We start from the raw sequence: 21,564 nt of genomic DNA, 5'->3' as shown, positions 1-21,564 counted from the left end.
TTTTTTGGAAATATACATAATAAATGTTACCCTTTAACTGGCCAACACTTTCTCCAAAATGGTTTGGATTGGAGTGAGAATAGTAAATAGTACCCCTTTAGGGTTTATGGTCTCACCCAAAATAGTTTAGAATGAAGAGGGTATATTAAATGGTACCCCTTTAGTGTCCAACACCTTCCCCAAAATTGTTTAGAATGGAGTGGGATTAGTAAATTTAACCGCTTTAGTTTCCAACATCTCTCCAAAAATGAAAATAGAGTGGAGTGGGAATAGTAAATGTTATCCTCTCTTATGGCTCTCTTGCCAAATTGTTGGATTACTGCCACAAATCCTACCTGTGTTCACTCGCTGTTTGGGGAGACCATGCCACGGGGTTCTGCCTGCCCGCCTACCGCCGCCTCGCTCCTGATACCATCGCAGAACTTGGCCGCTGAGCGGAGAGTGGGCGGGGCAGAGGACTACAACCCCCATCAACCCTAGCGGCATTCTGAGACCGATCTGCGCGCCAGGAGGCGCTTAAAACCAAAGTCACCCCGGTCGAGTGGGGGCTCTCTTGCCAAATTGTTGGATTGCTGCCACAAATCCTACCTGTGTTCACTCGCTGTTTGGGGAGACCGTGCCACGGGGTTCTGCCTGCCCGCCTCCCGCCGCCTCGCTCCTGATACCATCGTGGAACTTGGCCGCCGAGCGGAGAGTGGGCGGGGCAGAGGACTACAACCCCCATCAACCCTAGCGGCATTCTGAGACCGATTTGTGCGTCAGGAGGCGCTTAAAACCAACGTTACCCCGGTCGAGTGGGGGCTCTCTTGCCAAATTGTTGGATTGCTGCCACAAATCCTACCTGTGTTCACTCGCTGTTTGGGGAGACCGTGCCACGGGGTTCTGCCTGCCCGCCTCCCACCACCTCGCTCCTGATACCATCGCGGAACTTGGCCGCCAAGCGGAGAGTGGGCGGGGCAGAGGACTACAACCCCCATCAACCCTAGCGGCATTCTGAGACCGATTTGTGTGCCAGGAGGCGCTTAAAACCAACGTCACCCCGGTCGAGTGGGGGCTGTCTTGCCAAATTGTTGGATTGCTGCCACAAATCCTACCTGTGTTCACTCGCTGTTTGGGGAGACCGTGCCACGGGGTTCTGCCTGCCCGCCTCCCGCCGCCTCGCTCCTGATACCATCGTGGAACTTGGCCGCCGAGCAGAGAGTGGGCGGGGCAGAGGACTACAACCCCCATCAACCCTAGCGGCATTCTGAGACCGATTTGCACGCCAGGAGGCGCTTAAAACCAACGTCACCCCGGTCGAGTGGGGGCTCTCTTGCCAAATTGTTGGATTGCTGCCACAAATCCTACCTGTGTTCACTCGCTGTTTGGGGAGACCGTGCCACGGGGTTCTGCCTGCCCGCCTCCCGCCGCCTCGCTCTTGATACCATCGCAGAACTTGGCAGCCGAGCGGAGAGTGGGCGGGGCAGAGGACTACAACCCCCATCAACCCTAGCGGCATTCTGAGACCGATTTGCGCGCCAGGAGGCGCTTAAAACCAACGACACCCCCGTCTCGCGGGACGCCGGGCGAAGCCCGGGCAAAGGGCGGGCCCTCTGACGTCCTCAGAGGACGAAGAGGTCGGGTCAGGTTCCCCCCCTAACATCCTATGCACTATATCAAGTAGGGTCAAAGACATTATTTTAACTAACTTCCCTTATAATGGACTAATATTAGAACTGTACCAGATTGTGTTGTGGTCACTGCGCTAGTGTAACATTTGTTCGACCCAACAATACTTATCCTAACATGTCTACTAGAGGTAGTAGAAGTAAGACAGCTGCGGGAGGGGCATCTGTGATCGGGCCAATAGATAGCTTCATTACAAGGACAAACAATGCAATCGATTTTAGCATCTCACTCCTTGAACGAAGGGTATCACGCGACCTGGAAATTGCTAAACGCTCCTCTTTAGGGAGCATCAAATTAGCAAAAACTCCAGTCAGCTCCAAAAATTTACATACAAGTTGCACTCGCGAAACTCGAGTTGACCTTCATACTCTACCCAATGAGGTCAACCTATCGGCATCTAATCCCCTAATTGACTCCGATCTGAGCAGCGATCTAGAAAGGACACCGGACCTCAATATAGAGTCCACACCAGAGTTAGTGGAGGACAATAATGACATAAATTCAAGAGTTAGGCAGGAGGGCGCGATTCGAAAGCAAACCAAACAGTTGATCCAACCTGTTCCCTCTGCCGCCAGAAAAAGTAATGCACCAAAAGGAAAGCATAAAAAAGGCACCACTAAACATCTAAATGCTAATGGAATAAATCACCCCATAGAGACAATAAGCGAATACAATCAGGAGACCTCCCATGTGCATAAGGACAAGCCTGATACAACTATAGCTAATGACCAATTAGTTGAAAGATTTGGCTACCTTTTAAGCATTTTCATGTCGCCAATCGAATCTCGTCTTGCCCGCATAGAAAAACCACTAGAAGAACTAACAACCTATAATAAAAAAGCTCTTACTGTAGCTCCAAAAACCACTGCAGGATTGAAGATAGGTACTAGTAAATCTACACCCTCTCAATCAAAAGCCATTACAGACTCAGACATTGTGGTAAAACCAAAACCCACTATCTCTACAAGTAAGGAAACTACCACTAATAAATCTGCACCAACTACTAGTTCTACTCCCAGTGTTGACACAAATATCCACATTACAAATACGCAGACAGGGAATACTCATATAATATCTCAAAGTGGAAGAAAGACACCTAAACTATCTAATGAGACAATGCCAGCTTTTCCAAGGTCCCGGTCTCCCACGAACAGCCTTATAATTCAAGGCAGATTCCTTCACGTATTACTCTGCCCTTTGAGTGCGGGGCTTATGTGTTGGTTCTGGTAAATGTTCCAAAACTTAGATTTGATCAAGATGAAACCTCCTCCTCACTAAGAAACAAGACCTTACATTGGCTAACTGCCAACTGCAATTTCCCAATGGAATGTTCAGGAGAGATTATCCACACCCAGAGAGTAGGTTGGATAGGTCCATTGCGGAAAAAATTTGAGGGGGACTGTATAACAGTCAATTTCAAGAACCCAGAATGGGCCGAAAAGACATTGGCCAAGGCCCCTCCGCCCTCCACGTGGGAATTTAACACCACTCTCCTCCCACTGGGCTATTTTTATAGACATTTGATTACAACTCATCCAACTATGGGAACCAATCCGACCACTCCTTTTCATGATCAATATCTGGCTTCTGAGAATAATACTCCCTTCTTTCACCAGAATTCTACATTTATTTATCCGAACGGCCCAGCACAATGGCATCAAAGCCAAATCCATTCACATCCACTAACCCATCCTTACCTGTCCTCTATTCCACACTATGAGCACAGAGACATTCGATGGTGTCAAGTGGCTGCGGCTTCAGCTAATCTTTATAGTATTCCAACTCATAACAGATTTGATGCACTGTCTGGTCTGGACTTTAACGATTGACTGCATAATGCCCGGCTCGACGGGGTAAATGTACATAAATCAAAAACCGGGGAACCATTAACAAATCAAACCTTTGAGATACCGGAAAAAGACATTACACCTACTTCTGGTACACATATGTCTACAGTTTCCCTGCAACACTGGTCTGATGATTTGGTTATTTCATCACCAATCCCTCCTAATCTCGGGACAACGGATAACTCAATAGATGTAGTAACTCCTTCTAATCCTAACTTAACTAGCTCCCAAATACATTTTACGTTTTGGAACATTGCCGGCCTGTTTTCTAAACAGACAAACCCTAACTTCCTGACGCAGGTTAATTTGAGTAACATCATTTGCCTCCAGGAAACCTGGGCTATAAACCCAATACACATACTGGGCTACAAGACCTTTTTTTCTGCAGCAAAAAAATCTTCTTCTGGAAGATGTAGTGGTGGTCTAATCACTTATATTGCAAACACTCTACATAGTGAGGGCATTCTTCCCTTAAAACTGGAACAAAATTATCAGTTAATAGTCCTACAGCGCGCCAAACAAGAGATATATGCAATAGTACATTTTTACAATAATCTGAATACAGTTGACCTGATTAACCTTTTTTCAGAGATTTCCGTAGCCCTTCAAGACCTACGAACACATCACATTAAGAAGTCATGTACAATAGTGTGGGTGGAGATTTTAACCTTCATTTATGCAGAAATAACGATACTGATAAGTGTGGTATCATCGATGAGCATGGCAACACCATAACACACTTCTCTCATTCGACTGAAGGTGAAAAAATGAACGAAATTTTGATAGAATTGGAATTAGGCTTCGCCAACGAGCTAAAGACCTCCCCAGTAGCCTTTCTGCCAACATTTAACGGCAGGGGCTTAATGAGCTTGATAGATTACGTATTAATTTCATCTTGTAAAGGCTCGAAAATTGAATTATTTGAGGTAATTAAAAACCCATTAAGCGACCATTTTCCAAATACTATCGCCTTACGCGAACCAAAATCTCACCAAAAAAAACATGTTACTATGAATATCCTAGAACAACAAGAGCTTGAATTAGGATCCCTGAACGGCTATACATTAAAATGGGGAAACATTGATAAGGTAGCTTCAACTGAGAAAATAGTTAGGCAAAGTCAGGCAGACATAACAAACTGTCTTGACTATAGGACAAATTCTAAAGAAATTTTGACTAGCTTCAATACTATTACACAAAACATCAAGAGAGAACTCACTAGGGTGCATAAAAAAAAAAGCCAGGCGAAAAAAGGCTGGTACAGCCCGGCATGTACAAAAGCATACTCAAAGTTAAAGGAAGCTTTAAGTAGAGAAAAGAGAGATAGAGGAGAAGTTAGTAGACTAAGAAAAGAATACGCTTTAGTTTTAAAAATTAGAAAACAGGCGTTAAAAGCTGATTTGTGGGAGCGTCTTAGCAAAAGTACGGAATTAAAAGATAGTACAACTTTTTGGCAAGTAATTAGATCCCCCTTTCTGACAGGTAGAGATGAACTACCATCCATTGATGTTGCAATTAGTGACCATGAATGGGTGAGCTATTTTTCTAAAGTTTTTAGTAAAGGGAATATTCGAGAAATGGATTATACAGTTCCCCTGACCCAAGTTACCTACCCGATAACCCTGCAGTTCTCACATGACAAGGTACAAAAAGCGCTAAAAACCTCGAAATTAGGTAAAGCCCCAGGCCCTGATGGGGTCCCAGTGGACATTTTTAAATACAAAGCAGATCTCTGGTCCCCGCTACTGACTAATGTCCTAAATGCCACTATGAAAGTGGGCTTAATAGAATCTTGGAAAACGTCCATACTGGTCCCCATATTTAAAAAAGGGGATCGAAATAACCCATCTTGTTATAGACCTATTTCGCTCCTGGACTCGCTCGGGAAGATGGTAGGTCAGATTCTTCTCGACCGACTTCAGGATTGGACAACTAGTCAGAATAATATTTCTGAAATACAATATGGGTTCCAAGAGGGGCTAGGTACTGTAGACCAAGCATTAAACCTGTCCTTACTGGCAGGAAAATACGTGGAGGCTAAGGGGTCTACGCTGCACATGGTGTACGTTGATTTACCTGCAGCGTTAGACTGTGTAGTACATTCGAGGCTGTGGAAAATCATTTTATCAATGGGTGTTGTCCCCCCAATTGTAGACTTCATTTGGGAACTGTACACCGGAACAACAGGAAGACTGAGATTTGGAACCAAAGGGGAACTCACTGATAGCTTTAGGGTGGAAAAGGGGGTCAGACAGGGATGTGTGCTGGACCCTTTTTTATTCACCCTGTACACAAATGGATTAGAGGCCGCAATGTTAGAAGGAAGTAAAGATCTCCCCTCAATTGGTCGTCGGCAGATACCAGCTTTGTTATATGCCGATGACGCGGTGATACTAGCGAGAACTCCTGTTGAGCTGCAGCGAACACTAGATAGATACTGTGCCTTTATGCTGAGTCTAAACCTGACCCTGAATGTAAAAAAAATATTTACTATGCACGCAGGGAAAAGTACTGCAAAGACTAGAAAATTGTATGTAAAAGGAGAGGCACTGGATAGAACTGCAACATATGCATACTTGGGGATTGTAATAGATGAAAAATTTAAGTGGAAGGCGGCGATCAACGCAAGGAAATTGGCCTTCCTAAAAGCAACAACAGCGCTAAAATCATTTGCACAAAGACTGGGTCAGAGACCACCACTGGAACTATTAAAGATATATAATGCTAAATGTGTTAGTACTGCCATGTATGGGGCGGGGATATGGGGTCTTGTAAATGTGGATGAATTGCAAAAAATAGAAAACTCTTTTGTAAGATACTTACTAGGCGTACCGAAGAGTTCTTCCACATATGCCTGCCATTTAGAGCTGGGCATAGACTGCATATCAGACATTATAAAAACCCATCCAGTAATGTTGTGGCGCCGAATTTGGGTAACTGAAAAATGTCATCTAACAAGATCAATTATACAAGATATTCTGAAACTTGATCATTGTGGAAAGATCAAATGGCTAACATATGTTAAAGCTCTACTAACAGATTTAGGGTACGAAAAGTTCTTTGTACAACCATTAACGCTAACTGAGATCTCTAAGGCGGAGTTAAAAAGAGCATGTCTGGCCCACTTGCGTCAGATACGCCTGCTAAAAGAGATACAGAAACCATCTGTTCAACATGGCCTACTAGTTCAGACCGTGTTCTCCATTGAACCTTATTTGATGTACAGATTGACCCAATTTGAAAAATCATTGATGACACGTTTTAGACTGAACACCTTTCATTTAATGGTCTCTTTTCCCACACAAAATGATTGGTCATCAAAATCAACCCCCTGTCCGTGCGACTGTGTTTCATCACAATCGACCATCCATACAGTTCTATTCTGTAAATTTTATACGGAACCACGAAAGCGCTGGCTACTGCCCATATTGAAAATCTGGGGCTTGCGCCAATGCCGTCCAGCATACTTGGCGCTTCAGTATCTCGTAGATGAAAACATAGCAAAAGCGATGGAGCGCTTTCTTAAATTTTGTATACGTCATCGCGTAAATCTTTGAAAAAGATAAATTCATCTGTTTGCTTAAATCGAGGTCTGACGAAGATATTGTGAAAACTGCATGAAATGGTCAAACTTTTATGAATTGAGATTTTTATGAATTGAGACTTTCTATTGAATATTGTCTTTTTATTGTATAGAGACAACTATATTTTAAATGTTAATTCATTTTTTTAACTTGAGAAAAGTGTATAAAATGTATTATATGAACTTTCATGGTATTTCTATAATTATGAAAAATCGAATAAAGTTGATTTTGATTTGATTTGATTTGAAATGTTATCCTTTTCTGTCCATCACCTTCCCCGAAGCGGTTTAGAGTGGAGCTGAAATAGTAAATGTTGTCCCTTTATTATCCAACATCTTTCACAAAATGGTATAGATCGGAGTGGAAATAGTAAATGTAACCCCTTTAGTGCCAAACACTTTCCTTCACATGGTTTCAATTGGAGTGGGAATAGTAAATGTAACACCTTTAGTGCCCGGTACCTTAACCAAAATAGTTTACATTGGATTTAGTGTTTCATTTTTTACATGTATAGTTAATTTGTACATGTTTTATGATGATAAAGGTACATAACACACTTTGTATTTTTTCTTTTTTTCTTTATTGAATGTAAAAGCATATATATTGTATTTCATACATATTTTTAAAAGTAGGGAAACCATATATATGGTTATTTGTAAACAATATATCATTCATTTTTCCATAATAAATAAAACATGTGAAAAATATATAGACAGTGTTGTTTGGTTGTAATTTATTTCTCCATTTTTTCAATTTGCGTTACTTTGTTATTCTGTATTTTAAGAGAACTCTTTCACATACATTGTTTAAAAAATAAAATATTCAGTAGTTTAATGATATTTAAAAAATACTATTTTGATAGTGTTACTTATTAGATAAGTGGTGAATATTTTTAGAACATTTTGTTCTGACATGTTTACCTTATTTTTTTAACATATTTTTACATTTTGCAAACATTTTATACTCATTTTTATATTAAATCCCCATTAATTTCTATAGGAAAATATATGTATTTTTTTTCAATTTTCATTCAGTGGCCATTTTTCTTTTTGCTTACGTATGTTTTGTACTTTATTTATCTTATTTATTGGTTCATTTTCCAGGTAGTAAGTTAAGGAAAGGGTCTGTTGTATGTCAATACAGGTAAGACTTTTTAAAAGTTTTTTTTAATAGGGATTTAAGGGTAAGGGGATTGTAGGGAGTAGTAGGAAATGGTTGTTAGAACATTGTTATCTGTTTTTGGGAAAATGTAATAGTAGTTTTTCTTGACTAGCCGTTTCCATTAGGTATAGGTTGTATTTGTTAGAAAGATGTAATTGTTATATATTATATGAGGTTATATTATCAGCTTTATATGCCTTCATTGTTATGTTACTTTTACGTTTGAATGTACTGTTAATTGAGGATGGGTATTGTCTCTATTTTTACAGGTTTATGGATGTGAAGGTGTTGTATGGACATTTGGATTTTAATTGTATTTTTTTAACGTAAATCATTTTGGTTTCTAGCAATTCAATAGTTTAAATTTTAATTTAATTTTATTTTTTACTTTTCCTAGAGCATTTTTTCATTACATTTTTGTTTTTTTTATATTTTCCTATGAATTTGAATTGATTTGATGGGTTTTCTAATGGACCTGTGCTATTTTTACATTTTTGTTTTGGGTCTTCTTTATATTTCTTTTTCACTTTCTGGTAGATTATATTTTTGACTACATCGTGTGGGAGGAAGATCTGCAGCAACAATACTGTAAGTTATATATAAGTTATGAATTGTTGGGTTGGAAATGTTATATTTATTTATGAATGTTTTTTGATGTGATTGTTGCATATTATATTCTATTTTATGTGATTAATATAATTGTTTTTATCTGACTACTTATATTATACATTTTGGAAGTTGGTGACTTTTCCTTTTTAACATATCAAAATACATATTCATTTAACTCATTTGTAATTTGTGTTTTATATTTCTCTTAAACTGATGAGTAAAATTATTTGTGTAATCAATAATTAGTTAAAATATTTTATTGTTACCCGTTGAGGTTTTTACTTCAGTTTATTGGGTGTTGTGTAGGGAATTAGATTTTTTATAAAAGGGCTTTGGCTATTGATTCTAAGTAGTGTACTCCTTTGTTGTTAACAAAGAGTTTTATTTTACATTGTTGCATGTCGTACATTCTATTGGTTTGTTTGATTACTTTATGTTTAATTTGGGTTACTGATTATTCCATTCACAACTCTTGGTAGCTTTGTTCTTTTTCTAGGGTTTCAATTAACTTGTATAGTGTAGTTTGGTTTCTGTCTATTGTGGTTTAGAAATATTGTGCCATCCTTCCACTGCATTGTTTGTTTTGGCTTTCTTTTTAGGTCGAGGACCTAAAGGCTGTGCTTGCGCAGTCTCCGGTCGGAGATTTAATGATTTGGAGTTGGGGGCTTGAACCCGCCTCTCTCCACCTCTCTCCTCCATTGGCTGGCTTCCTAAATGGAGGCCAGTCATTGGAGGAGACAGGCGTCACTCCAATAAAGCCCGTCTCTTTCGGATTCGGGGGCGTGTTTTTGGCGTTCTTTCCACCTGTGGCGTCATCTGTCACTCAGAACGCCAAAACACGCCCCCGATTCCGAAAATTTCTGAAGCTTGCGGCTGCCATTTTTTTTGGTGCCGTTTTTCTTTTTTCCGCTCACTTCGCAGACACGTTACCCGGCATCTAATGGAAACAGAAACAAAATTAGAGACATGCTTATTACCCTCGAGGTATGCAGCTCTCAGCTAACTCTGAGAGCGCGTGGCGTGTGCAGGGGGCAGGAACCTGCTCTCGTTTACTAAGCACTTCAGGAATGGATGGGAGTGATTTTAGCGAGGAGGCGGGAAGATGTGATACTTTATTGGATTCGCCGTGAACTCCACATGAAACAGTGATTCGGGAGTTATCAAACCTGCGTGATTGTACCTTGATCTTTACGCAGCATTGGGCGCTTACTGCTCTTTCCTGGTGCTCTTATGCTCGCGAGTAGTTGGCGCTCCCTCCCACCTCCAGTTTTTCTCCAGTGAAACTAAGTTCGGGATCTATGCGATGGGCTGAGGTACAAATAGCCCTCCTGTAGCCCTGCCTCGCAGCCCCGAGACAGACTGCCAGTCAACACTTCATCTTCTATCAACAACACCCAGGTGGGGGAGTGTGCGCGGCGCGCGCACTAGTCAGCATTAGAAAGGTGAAAGGCGGAGCGCAGATTAAAAGGAACAGAGAGACCATGGAGTGCTGGGTTTCCCTCCTCGGGTGAACTCCCCCTCCCTCCTGTACCCTCCTCCCCCCCTCCTCCTTGCTGCCCAACTCTCACTTTTCACTGGCCGCGTGTCCCTGTTCCTCCCCTGCAGACTCCTCCCAGCTCCCGGGTGTGTCCCGCCTCTGCCATGTTTTTTGTATTGTTCCCTGTACCATTCGTCTGCCTGTCTATTCCCTCCTCCCCTTGCCTGTCACCTCCCTCCCTGCCTGCCCTGTCAGATCCCCTGCCCATGTTCCTCGTTACCCACCTACAATCTCCTGTGCCCTCTCTCCTAACCCCTACTACGTATATTCCACCCAGACACGCAAAGGCTTCCTCCGCGATGCCTGCAGGAGTCTGGAAAGTTTCAGCCTCTTGGAAGGATGCCCGCTCTGACCTCAACAATATCCCAGGTGTGGGTGTCATGTTTTGGAGAGCGTCACATCTGCGTTGGAGACAACTTTCGTGGCGCACATGACTGAAAGTATTGTGTTCTGCTCACGAGCGTCAGATCCAGTGTACTTTTAAAATAGCGAATTTTATAGAGGCGATGATGCAGTTTATTCCTGACAGAATGGTTTGGTCGGTTAATGCGCCTGCTGCATCTTCTCAGGCCCTGGGCATACAGTATGTACAGGGCTTTAAGTGGTCCGGGTCCTGCTGGTCCTCAGGACCGGCAGTTCTTAAAAGCAGGTGCTGAGACGGGTTCCTATCGGGCCCTTCCTTTTTGCCATCACCCTCAGGATGAAAAAGAAATTCTTAACTGCAGCAGTGCCACTCTGATCTGATCGCCTGGGCTGGGAGCTGAGAGGAGGAGCTGCCTGACAGCATGCAGGAGCAGTTGTGAAAGCAGCCACTAGCACCTTAGTGGAAGGCAGGGGCAGCCGAAGCAGCCTCCCGAGGCTGGGAGATAACAGACGAGCGTGCCTGCGGCTTTCCGAGGGACATTCTGTTCTACCACAGTTCTTTCAGAGTGCTGCTACCTCTGGGGTGTACGGATCCCTGCGAGGTCCCCTCCTAAATAGGAGCGGCCCCTCCAGTTCTCTACTACGTGGCACGGCTGTGAGCATGGCTTGATGGAAAGAAACCGTGGTCCAGGGACCCAGCCGAGCCTTCGGAGAAAAGTCGAATATTTAGTTGCTGCTCTTCCTGTCACTGCATGTTCTTTTAAAGATGACCGCAGCATGACCGCAGCATGACACCAGGAGTGCGAACTTGGGGGGGGATAACGCTGCCTCCAAGACGTGGGAATGTGGACTCCGCTCACTGGTCCTCATACTAGCGCCAAGAAGCACACACTGCTTGGGTTGACCGGCGCCACACCAAAGTACACTCTAATGAGGTAAGGAACATCTTTAGCTGTCATTTCCCGCATGTAATGATCTAGAGTTGCATATAGTAACAAGTATAAATAGCTATTAAATCATGTGGAGGATTAGAGCAATGACGAGTTGGTTGATTCCACATGCGTATATTCAACAGAGAACTTGTCTGCATTAAGCATTTATAATTCTAGTTTTTAAGGCAATGGACACGGTTCTTGCTTCAGGGGGCCCTCTAGCGGCTGCAGTCTAGATCTTTTACTATATGCCGCTACCTTCACACGTAACATGACAAGCGGCTATAAACAAGAACATGGAAATGATGACACCATATTTCTAATACGCAGAGGGCTGGGGGTGATCAAGAGCACAGATGAGAGAGTAACTCCATGGATAAGAGATGTACTTCAGTAATAGGCATGGACATCAAAGTAAATGTGGCCCACGTTACAGAATCCGATAGCTAAAGATTGGCCCACATAGGTTTGAACCTGTGAAGTCACGCTCTGTAGGTATTTTACAACGTATGGTAGACTGTCAGCATTTGTGCTTGCTACAGTCAACGTTTGGGTAATATCAGGCAAATCTACAGTAAATAAAATCGCCAAACTACAACACAGAACAGGCCTACAAACAGTCAAACAACCGACCCACACACACACACTGACCTGTCAGACCAGCCCATCTGGCACTGCATGATTGCCCCAAGGTTAGTCCGACCCTGTAGTGGGCCAGGGCTGTGGCGACTTTATCAGCAAAATATTGATGTTGTTGCAAAGCAAGGATTGTTCTTAACAGACGGTCACATAGGACCCTGTTAATGACATATCCATTATATGCCTGTATGTTGTTTGTGCATGTTGTTTCCAATACGACTGCTCTGTTAATAATATATCTGTTCTATCCCTGTATTGTGTTTGTTTCTGTTGTTTCCAATAGGATTGTAAAGGCAGCATGCAAACAGACTCCATTGTCTTGTAGGGGTCGACGTGATTAGAAGAAAAGTCACCCAATGTCTCTCTAATCTGCATAGAATAGGGCTCTGTGTGTGTGTGGGGCTCTGTGTGTATGTGGGGCTGTGTATGTGTGTGTGTGTGTGTGGGACTTGCTGTCTGTGTGTGAGGGGCTCTGTGTGTGTGTGGGGGGCTCTGTGTGTGGGGGGGGGGCTCTGGGTGTGTGTGGGGGGCTCTGTGTGTGTGTGTGGGGCTCTGTGTGTGTGTGTGGGGGGACTCTGTGTGTGTGTGTGGGGCAGTGTGTGTGGGGGCCTCTGTGTGTGTGTGGGGGGCTCTGTGTGTGTGTGGGGGGCTCTCTGTGTGGGTGTGTGGGGCTCTGTGTATGTGTGTGGGGCTCTGTGTGTGTGGGGGGGGCTCTGTGTGTGTGTGTGGGACTCTGTGTGTGTGTGGGGGGCAGCTCTGTGTGTGTGGGGGGGGCTCTGTGTGTGTTTGGGGCTCTCTGTGTGTGTATGTGTGTGTGTGGCTCTGTCTGTGTGTGTGTGTGGCTCTCTGTGTGTGTGGCTCTGTGTAAGTGGCTCTGTGTCCGCAAATACTCTCTACTATTCTCTAATGCTCACCTATTGCCATTGTAAATGACAATACCATTTATTTATGTTTAAAAAAAAGGAATTACTCAAAACAACAATAACATTTTGTTCTGAAAAAAAAGGAATAAAAAAAATGTCATGAGCAATGCCAATAGCTCTACTTTTAATAATGCTGAAACCATTGCATTGTAAATGCTTGTTCATGCTTCTGTCAAAGACATTTCACCATGGTATTTGTAATTTGGTTGCCGTCTATGTCCTGACCATCGGGGAACCTATTTTGTGTTTGTTTTGTTGGCATTAAGGGCTTTTGATAAGTAAGTGCAGTGGTTAGCTATCTATGTGGCATTAAAAAGTGCTATCATTTTTCTAATTTCAAAGGCAAATCGGCTGTTTGTTGCATACTCTGGGCCTGATGTACAAAGTTTTTTTGCGTGCACAAATGGGTTTTAGACCCGTTTGCGCCAACACAAAACCTGTGGCCCATGTACTAATCCTATTTTGCGAGTTGCAAATCAATTTGCGAGCCGCAAGATAGTATTAGCGACTTGCTATTAGGAAGGGGCATTCCAAGGGCGTCCCTTCGTAAAAGCGACTCCTTAAGCTATGATAGAATGTTTTGCGACCTTAATTGCAGTTGCAAAACACACGCAGTTTATCACCCTTCTCAGAAGGGAGGTAAAGCATTGGCAAACGGGAAGGGGTCCCCAGGTGACCCCTTCTCATTCGTGAATGCACGCACAAATATTTTTTAAGGACAGGCAGTGGTCCCAGGGACCGCTGCCTGCCCTTAAAAAATTTAACTGAAAAGTTTAATTTTTATTTTTTAAATGCATCCCATTTTCCTTTAAGGAAAATGGGCTGCATTTTAAAAAAACTGCTTTATTTAAAAGCAGTTCCATACATGGAGGTCTGGTGACCCCAGAAGGTCATTATTCCTGGGAGTGCCAGACATTCCCAATAGAGTCGCAAATTGCGACAGCCTCATTAATATGCATTAGGTAAGCAATTTGCGACCCCATTGGGAATCGCAAACCGTGTTTTAGACACTGTTGTGCATTCTAATTAGCAAGTCGCAAGTGCAACGTAATTTGTGACTCGCTAATTGGCAGGTCGTACATCTGGCCATCTATGCTTAGTGTGGACTGTTGGAGACGCTCCAAATACTTTGATTAAAGTAGTAGTAACAGTCTGGTATGGCTGTGTAAGGATTTCATTTTAGGATCACGTGAATCATGGTATGTTCAAAATCTATTCTTATTTTATGTGGGGTGTAGTTTGTTTTACTTTTAATGTTGTCTAGTAGTTCTTATTAAGTACTACTGTGTTTATTATCGGGTAAGGCCTATTCAAATGGTATATTAGTGTTTTGTTCTTCACCTTGTATGGTGTATTTCTTGAGTGTATGATTGTGGGCACATTTTGAATGTACAATCCATTATTGATGTTTGACATTGTATTAGTTTCAGTAAATTATCTGTGGGGAAAAACATTATGATAGGTTTATCGCTGTTTAGGATATTATACAGGGGGAAGGGTTCTTCATTAAGTGTGATGGTTAAGTGTTCAGGAATTTGGACATCTTGGTGTCTTCAAGAGGAAGGAGGGGTGTCAATGGTGTTTTTTTTGCTAGTTAGTGCTACTAAGCGGTTTAAGGTGGGTAAAGGTGGTAGCTGACCTCTGATGTGGTCAGGAACTTTGGGAAGAACACTTTTTAATATTTTAGTTGTAGATTCTTGGGAACTAGGGCTTGCCTCTCCTAAGTTTTGCGGTGAATGCCAACAGTGATTTCTGTGACATTTGGGAGATGGTTGTGTTCCATTACAATAATAATAATGTCATCTTTTGTAGTGGCCCTCTCACAGCGTGTATTAGAGTACTATTTAGAGTAATATTTAGTACATTTACTGTTGACTGTTCCCTATGCATGTACTTTCTTTGATGTAAGTGAAGAGTCAGTGGGGCTGAGCGAGTTTAGTTTTTCCATGTATTAGGGGGAGTTTGTGTTTAGTAAATGTTTGAATTAACTTACTTTTCGTTAGTCTTTGCCTGGGTATCTAATTTCTAGCATTTTTCTGCAGTTTAGTATTTTCTTGAAGTTGCAAAAATTGATGTGTAGTGTATGTATTAACAACCATAAAAGTAGAGGAGCGCTTAGTTGATTATTTTGTATTTTACTATTTTTAAATTAGTCTATAAGTTAGTATACAAATATGTTTTACTTAATTTGGAAGGTAGTAATATATATTTTCCTCTTCTGTTTATAGGCTCTCTTTGGAAAATCTGGCAAAGTCTGGTCTTCTTGCAGATATTAATTTTCAGTTTTTGGAATAGTAATTAGTTACATTTTGTATGCCTTTTAAAATGTTTGTAAATTGTTTGCAAAATTGTATTGGTCAATTTTGTTTGCATTGTGATTTTATTGGTTACTATTCTTTTAGTTAGACTTGTTTGTTTTTCAGTTGTTGCCTTTTATGACAAACCTTAGTTAGTGTGCGTTTTATTATTATTATTACGTTTTATTTTTATTTGAGTAGATGAAGACATAATTACAAATTCATAAAGATGCAGCACTAAAAAGAATCAGCCTTTCTTCGGACAAAAATATCCTTAACAACAATCAATATATATCATATATATAGGAAAAACACAATATATTGCTAAGATTTCAACAGAGGTACACAATTATTTCATCAGGAAGAGCATTAAACAATCATATTTGTGATATATAACAGAGTCTTAAATGTACACCACCCTCTCCAACATTGAGTCAAGTAACTTTACCATTGATAATAATTCTATGAGTATGTTCCCATCCAAGAAGAGAAAAAAGTGCAATGTGCAAAATAATGTAAACATTATGGCTCAAAGTGCAGCAAAACACCTTTCTAAGCAAATATATACATTTTTTTCTAGAAAGAAAATAGTTGCCTTTAATAAAGCTCAATTAAAGCTCAGTCAAAAACATGAATGCTTTGTGCTAGCAAATACTCATGAGATCAAGCTTAATGCAAAAATATACATTAGAATACCACAATGGATCGCACAACGCTAGCCTCTCCTCCGAATCGCCCCTAAGCACTCTGGTATTTGAAGTGCGTGTAGTTCGAAGAGTAGAAACAAAGTTTGAAAGTGGTTCACCAAAGTTGGTGCTAGTAGGTACTCGTTGTCCCCAAGATCCCAAGATCTCTAGACCCGAGACATGGCCCGGGTTTCGGGATAGTTTCCCTCATCAGTAGAGAAGTATTTGGGGTGGATGAGAAGGCCGCCAAGTATACGTCACAGGCCCTGATGCCTCTCCGGCGCGCAGGTGCGTCTCCAGGAGCTCGTCAGCTCGGGGCTCATGGGAGCGCTATAAGTAGAATACCACAATGGATCGCACACCGCTAGCCTCTCCTCCGAATCGCCTCTAAGCACTCTGGTATTTGAAGTGCGTGTAGTTCACAGAGTAGAAACAAAGTTTGCAAGTGGTTCACCAAAGTTGGTGCGAGTAGGTACTTGTTGTCCCCAAGATCTCTAGAACCGAGACATGGCCCGGGTTTCTGGATAGTTTCCCTCGTCAGTAGAGAAGTATTCGGAGTGGATGAGAAGGCCGCCAAGTATCCGTCACAGGCCCTGATGCCTCTCCGGCGCGCAGGTGCGTCTCCAGGAGCTCGTCAGCTCGGGGCTCATGGGAGCGCTATAAGTAGAATACCACAATGGATCGCACACCGCTAGCCTGTCCTCCGAATCGCCCCTAAGCACTCTGGTATTTGAAGTGCGTGTAGTTCGAAGAGTAAAAACAAAGTTTGAAAGTGGTTCACCAAAGTTGGTGCGAGTAGGTACTCGTTGTCCCCAAGATCCCAAGATCTCTAGACCCGAGACATGGCCCGGGTTTCGGGATAGTTTCCCTTATCAGTAGAGAAGTATTTGGGGTGGATGAGAAGGCCGCCAAGTATACGTCACAGGCCCTGATGCCTCTCCGGCGCGCAGGTGCGTCTCCAGGAGCTCGTCAGCTCAGGGCTCATGGGAGCGCTATAAGTAGAATACCACAATGGATCGCACACCGCTAGCCTCTCCTCCGAATCGCCTCTAAGCACTCTGGTATTTGAAGTGCGTGTAGTTCACAGAGTAGAAACAAAGTTTGTAAGTGGTTCACCAAAGTTGGTGCGAGTAGGTACTTGCTGTCCCCAAGATCTCTAGAACCGAGACATGGCCCCGGTTTCTGGATAGTTTCCCTCATCAGTAGAGAAGTATTTGGAGTGGATGAGAAGGCCGCCAAGTATCCGTCACAGGCCCTGATGCCTCTCTGGCGCGCAGTTGCGTCTCCAGGAGCTCGTCAGCTCAGGGGTCATGGGAGCACTATAAGTAGAATACCACAATGGATCGCACACCGCTAGCCTCTCCTCCGAATCACCCCTAAGCACTCTGGTATTTGAAGTGCATGTAGTTCGAAGAGTAGAAACAAAGTTTGTAAGTGGTTCACCAAAGTTGGTGCGAGTAGGTACTCATTGTCTCCAAGATCTCTAGACCCGAGACACGGCCCTGAAACACCGGTGTCCAGAGATGGCCTGCAACTATGCATATTTACTTGGGACTTTCCGATAAGCACACACGCTTGAATGACTGCATTTACCAGAATGCTCAGGGGTATACCCGCTGGTGTGTGGATCAGTGTGCGACCCTTGGAATTTTGTTAATTGGCTCCCTTGAGCCACAGAGCTGATGAGCTCCGGTTACGCACCTGCACGCCGTGAGAGGTACAAGAACCCGATAACACTTGGCAGCCTACGCAGCAAACCCCGAAGATAAGCCTAAACTCTGCTGATGAAGGATAACAATCCTGAAACACTGGTGTCCAGAGATGGCCTGCAACTATGCATATTTACTTGGGACTTTCCGATAAGCACACACGCTTGAATTACTGCATTTACCAGAATGCTCAGGGGTATACCCGCTGGTAGGTGGAGCAGTGTGCGACTCTTGGAATTTTGTTTATTGGCTCCCTTGAGCCGCTGAGCTGACGAGCTCCGGTTACGCACCTGCGTGCCGTGAGAGGTACAAGAACCCGATAACACTTGGCAGCCTACGCAGCAAACCCCGAAGATAAGCCTAAACTCTGCTGATGAAGGATAACAATCCTGAAACACCGGTGTCCAGAGATGGCCTGAAACTACGCATATTTACTTGGGACTTTCGGATAAGCACACACGCTTGTATGACCGCATTTACCAGAATGCTCTGGGGTATACCCGCTTGTGGGTGGAGCAGTGTGCGACCCTTGGAATTTTGTTAATTGGCTCCCTTGAGCCGCTGAGCTGACGAGCTCCGGTTACGCACCTGCGCGCCGTGAGAGGTACAAGAACCCGATAACACTTGGCAGCTTACGCAGCAAACCCCGAAGATAAGCCTAAACTCTGCTGATGAAGGATAACAATCCTGAAACACCGGTGTCCAGAGATGGCCTGCAACTATGCATATTTACTTGGTACTTGGGACTTTCCGATAAGCACACACGCTTGAACGACTGCATTTACCAGAATGCTCAGGGGTATACCCGCTGGTGGGTAGAGCAGTGTGTGACCCTTGGAATTTTGTTTATTGGCTCCCTTGAGCCGCTGAGCTGACGAGCTCCGGTACGCACCTGCGCACCGTAAGAGGTGCAAGAACCCGATAACACTTGACAGCCTACTCAGCAAACCTCGAAGATAAGCCTAAACTCTGCTGATGAAGGATAACAATCCTGAAACACCAGTGTCCAGAGATGGCCTGCAACTATGCATATTTACTTGGAACTGTCCGATAAGCACACACGCTTGAACGACTGCATTTACCAGAATGCTCAGGGGTATACCCGCTGGTGGGTGGAGCAGTGTGCGACCCTTGGAATTTTGTTTATTGGCTCCCTTGAGCCGCTGAGCTGACGAGCTCCGGTTACGAACCTGCGCGCCTTGAGAGGTACAAGAACCCGATAACACTTGGCAGCCTACGCAGCAAACCCCGAAGATAAGCCTAAACTCTGCTGATGAAGGATAACAATCCTGAAACACCGGTGTCCAGAGATGGCCTGCAACTATGCATATTTACTAGGGACTTTCCGATAAGCACACACGCTTGAACGACTGCATTTACCAGAATGCTCAGGGGTATACCCGCTGGTGGGTGGAGCAGTGTGCGACCCTTGGAATTTTGTTTCTTGGCTCCCTTGAGCCGCTGAGCTGATGAGCTCCGGTTACGCACCTGCGTGCCGTGAGAGGTACAAGAACCCGATAACACTTGGCAGCCTACGCAGCAAACCCCGAAGATAAGCCTAAACACTGCTGATGAAGGATTACAATCCTGAAACACCGGTGTCCAGAGATGGCCTGCAACTATGCATATTTACTTGGGACTTTCCGATAAGCACACACGCTTGAACGACTGCATTTACCAGAATGCTCAGGGGTATACCCGCTGGTGGGTGGAGCAGTGTGCGACCCTTGGAATTTTGTTTAATGGCTCCCTTGAGCCGCTGAGCTGACGAGCTCCGGTTACGCACCTGCGCGCCGTGAGAGGTACAAGAACCCGATAACACTTGGCAGCCTACGCAGCAAACCCCGAAGATAAGCCTAAACTCTGCTGATGAAGGATAACAATCCTGAAACACCGGTGTCCAGAGATGGCCTGCAACTATGCATATTTACTTGGGACTTTCCGATAAGCACACACGCTTGAACGACTGCATTTACCAGAATGCTCAAGGGTATACCCGCTGGTGGGTGGAGCAGTGTGCGACCCTTGGAATTTTGCAAATCTATACATTATCAGATGTTTTTCCCCCTTTCTTCGCCTTCCTTCCCTTTTTTCCTTTCTACATCTGGACATTTGACTTTTGAAATAGGGAAATAAATTGGAATTGATTGTTTACTAATCATTAGATGTCAATATTATGAAAAACCCTGACCAAATCGCTTTGAATCTATGTAGGACCCCTATTAGTTCAGCATATGCTTCTTCCCAAGTGTAAGTCCTGGTAATTTTCTCAAACCAATGGTGAATCGAAGATATCTTATAGAATTTCCAATTCTGAAGAATTAGTGACCTGGCTACTGCTAGAGCAATAGTGAAAAAATAATGCTGGTATTTTGTCAGATGGCATACCTCTGATGACAACCCAAATAAGGTCAATCTTAGGGAAGGGATAATTTATAGAATAGCAATTGATAGCTTTCAAGACTTCAACCTCAAATCTTTGTAAATGATGACCATGAAAAAAAATCATTGTTCTAAGTCCCTATCTCTAGATCCTGACACCTAAAGCAGTGCTCTGGTGAAAGTGGAAAGATCTTATGTAGCCTTTTCGGCGTATAATAAGTTAGCCATCAGGAAAGAAAAGCCATTCTTTTGTAATTGACATCTCGCAGCGCTCTATGCCCTACTTCATATAGCGTCCGCCACTCTTTGCCACTGAGGCTACATCCTGTTTCTTTTTGTAGTTTAAGAAAAAACATATCAATCTCTTTCTGCTCCCCCAACTGATGTAGCAAGGAATACCAATTGCCAACTCCAAATAAACCATGGTCATATAATTGAAATAGAATCATTAATGCCAAATTATTCACCATCCCATAATTTGATCTTAAAAAGCTGGTTATTTGATTAAAACCGAAAGAAATGGTTGAAATCCTGGAGCCCAACTGCTGAGCCAGCGAATTCCAAGTAATCAAGTTTGAGAAACTGTAGAAATCCCCCAATCGTTTAAACCCCACCTCCTTCCATAAATCTAGGATCCCCTGTGAAAACTGAATACCAAAATCCTGACAATCCCATATTTTTATATATGGATGATAAACAGGAATTTTACCTGTTGTAAAAAATGATTGTATACGATAGCCTAATCTAGTATTGTCTTATATCTTGATTTTTCGGCAATTTCGGAAAGCGAAGACAAACAGGTAGTTTTGTTGCACTCTCGGCCAGCATTGAATTTAAAATAAGATTTTCAAATTTGGAAGGTGACATTGGGAGCTGAACTAAAGCATTAAACAAAGCTGTTTGGTAATAAGATTCAACATTCAGTAGGGCTAGACCCCCCTGAGTTGTGTCGATTTTTGTAATATTGCTAATAAAGTTCTGGGCTGTGTATTTGTCCAAATTAATTTTCGAATCATTTTATCTAAAACCTGAAAATAAGATTTGGGTATTTTAATAGGGAGATTGATAAACAAAAATAGAAATAATGGTAAAATAGACATTTTAATCATTGATACACGACCAATTAATGTTAAAGGAAGTAGAGATCAGCTGTCCAAAAGCCTCTTTGCTTCTTTAAGTGTACTTCCATAACTAAGCATGAATAATTCAATCATACTGATTGGTTAC

The sequence above is a fragment of the Lissotriton vulgaris genome, chromosome 12 (assembly GCF_964263255.1).
Source record: "Lissotriton vulgaris chromosome 12, aLisVul1.2, whole genome shotgun sequence".
NCBI classification, from domain to species: Eukaryota; Metazoa; Chordata; class Amphibia; order Caudata; family Salamandridae; genus Lissotriton; species Lissotriton vulgaris.
Note: the sequence above shows the minus strand (reverse complement) of the source record.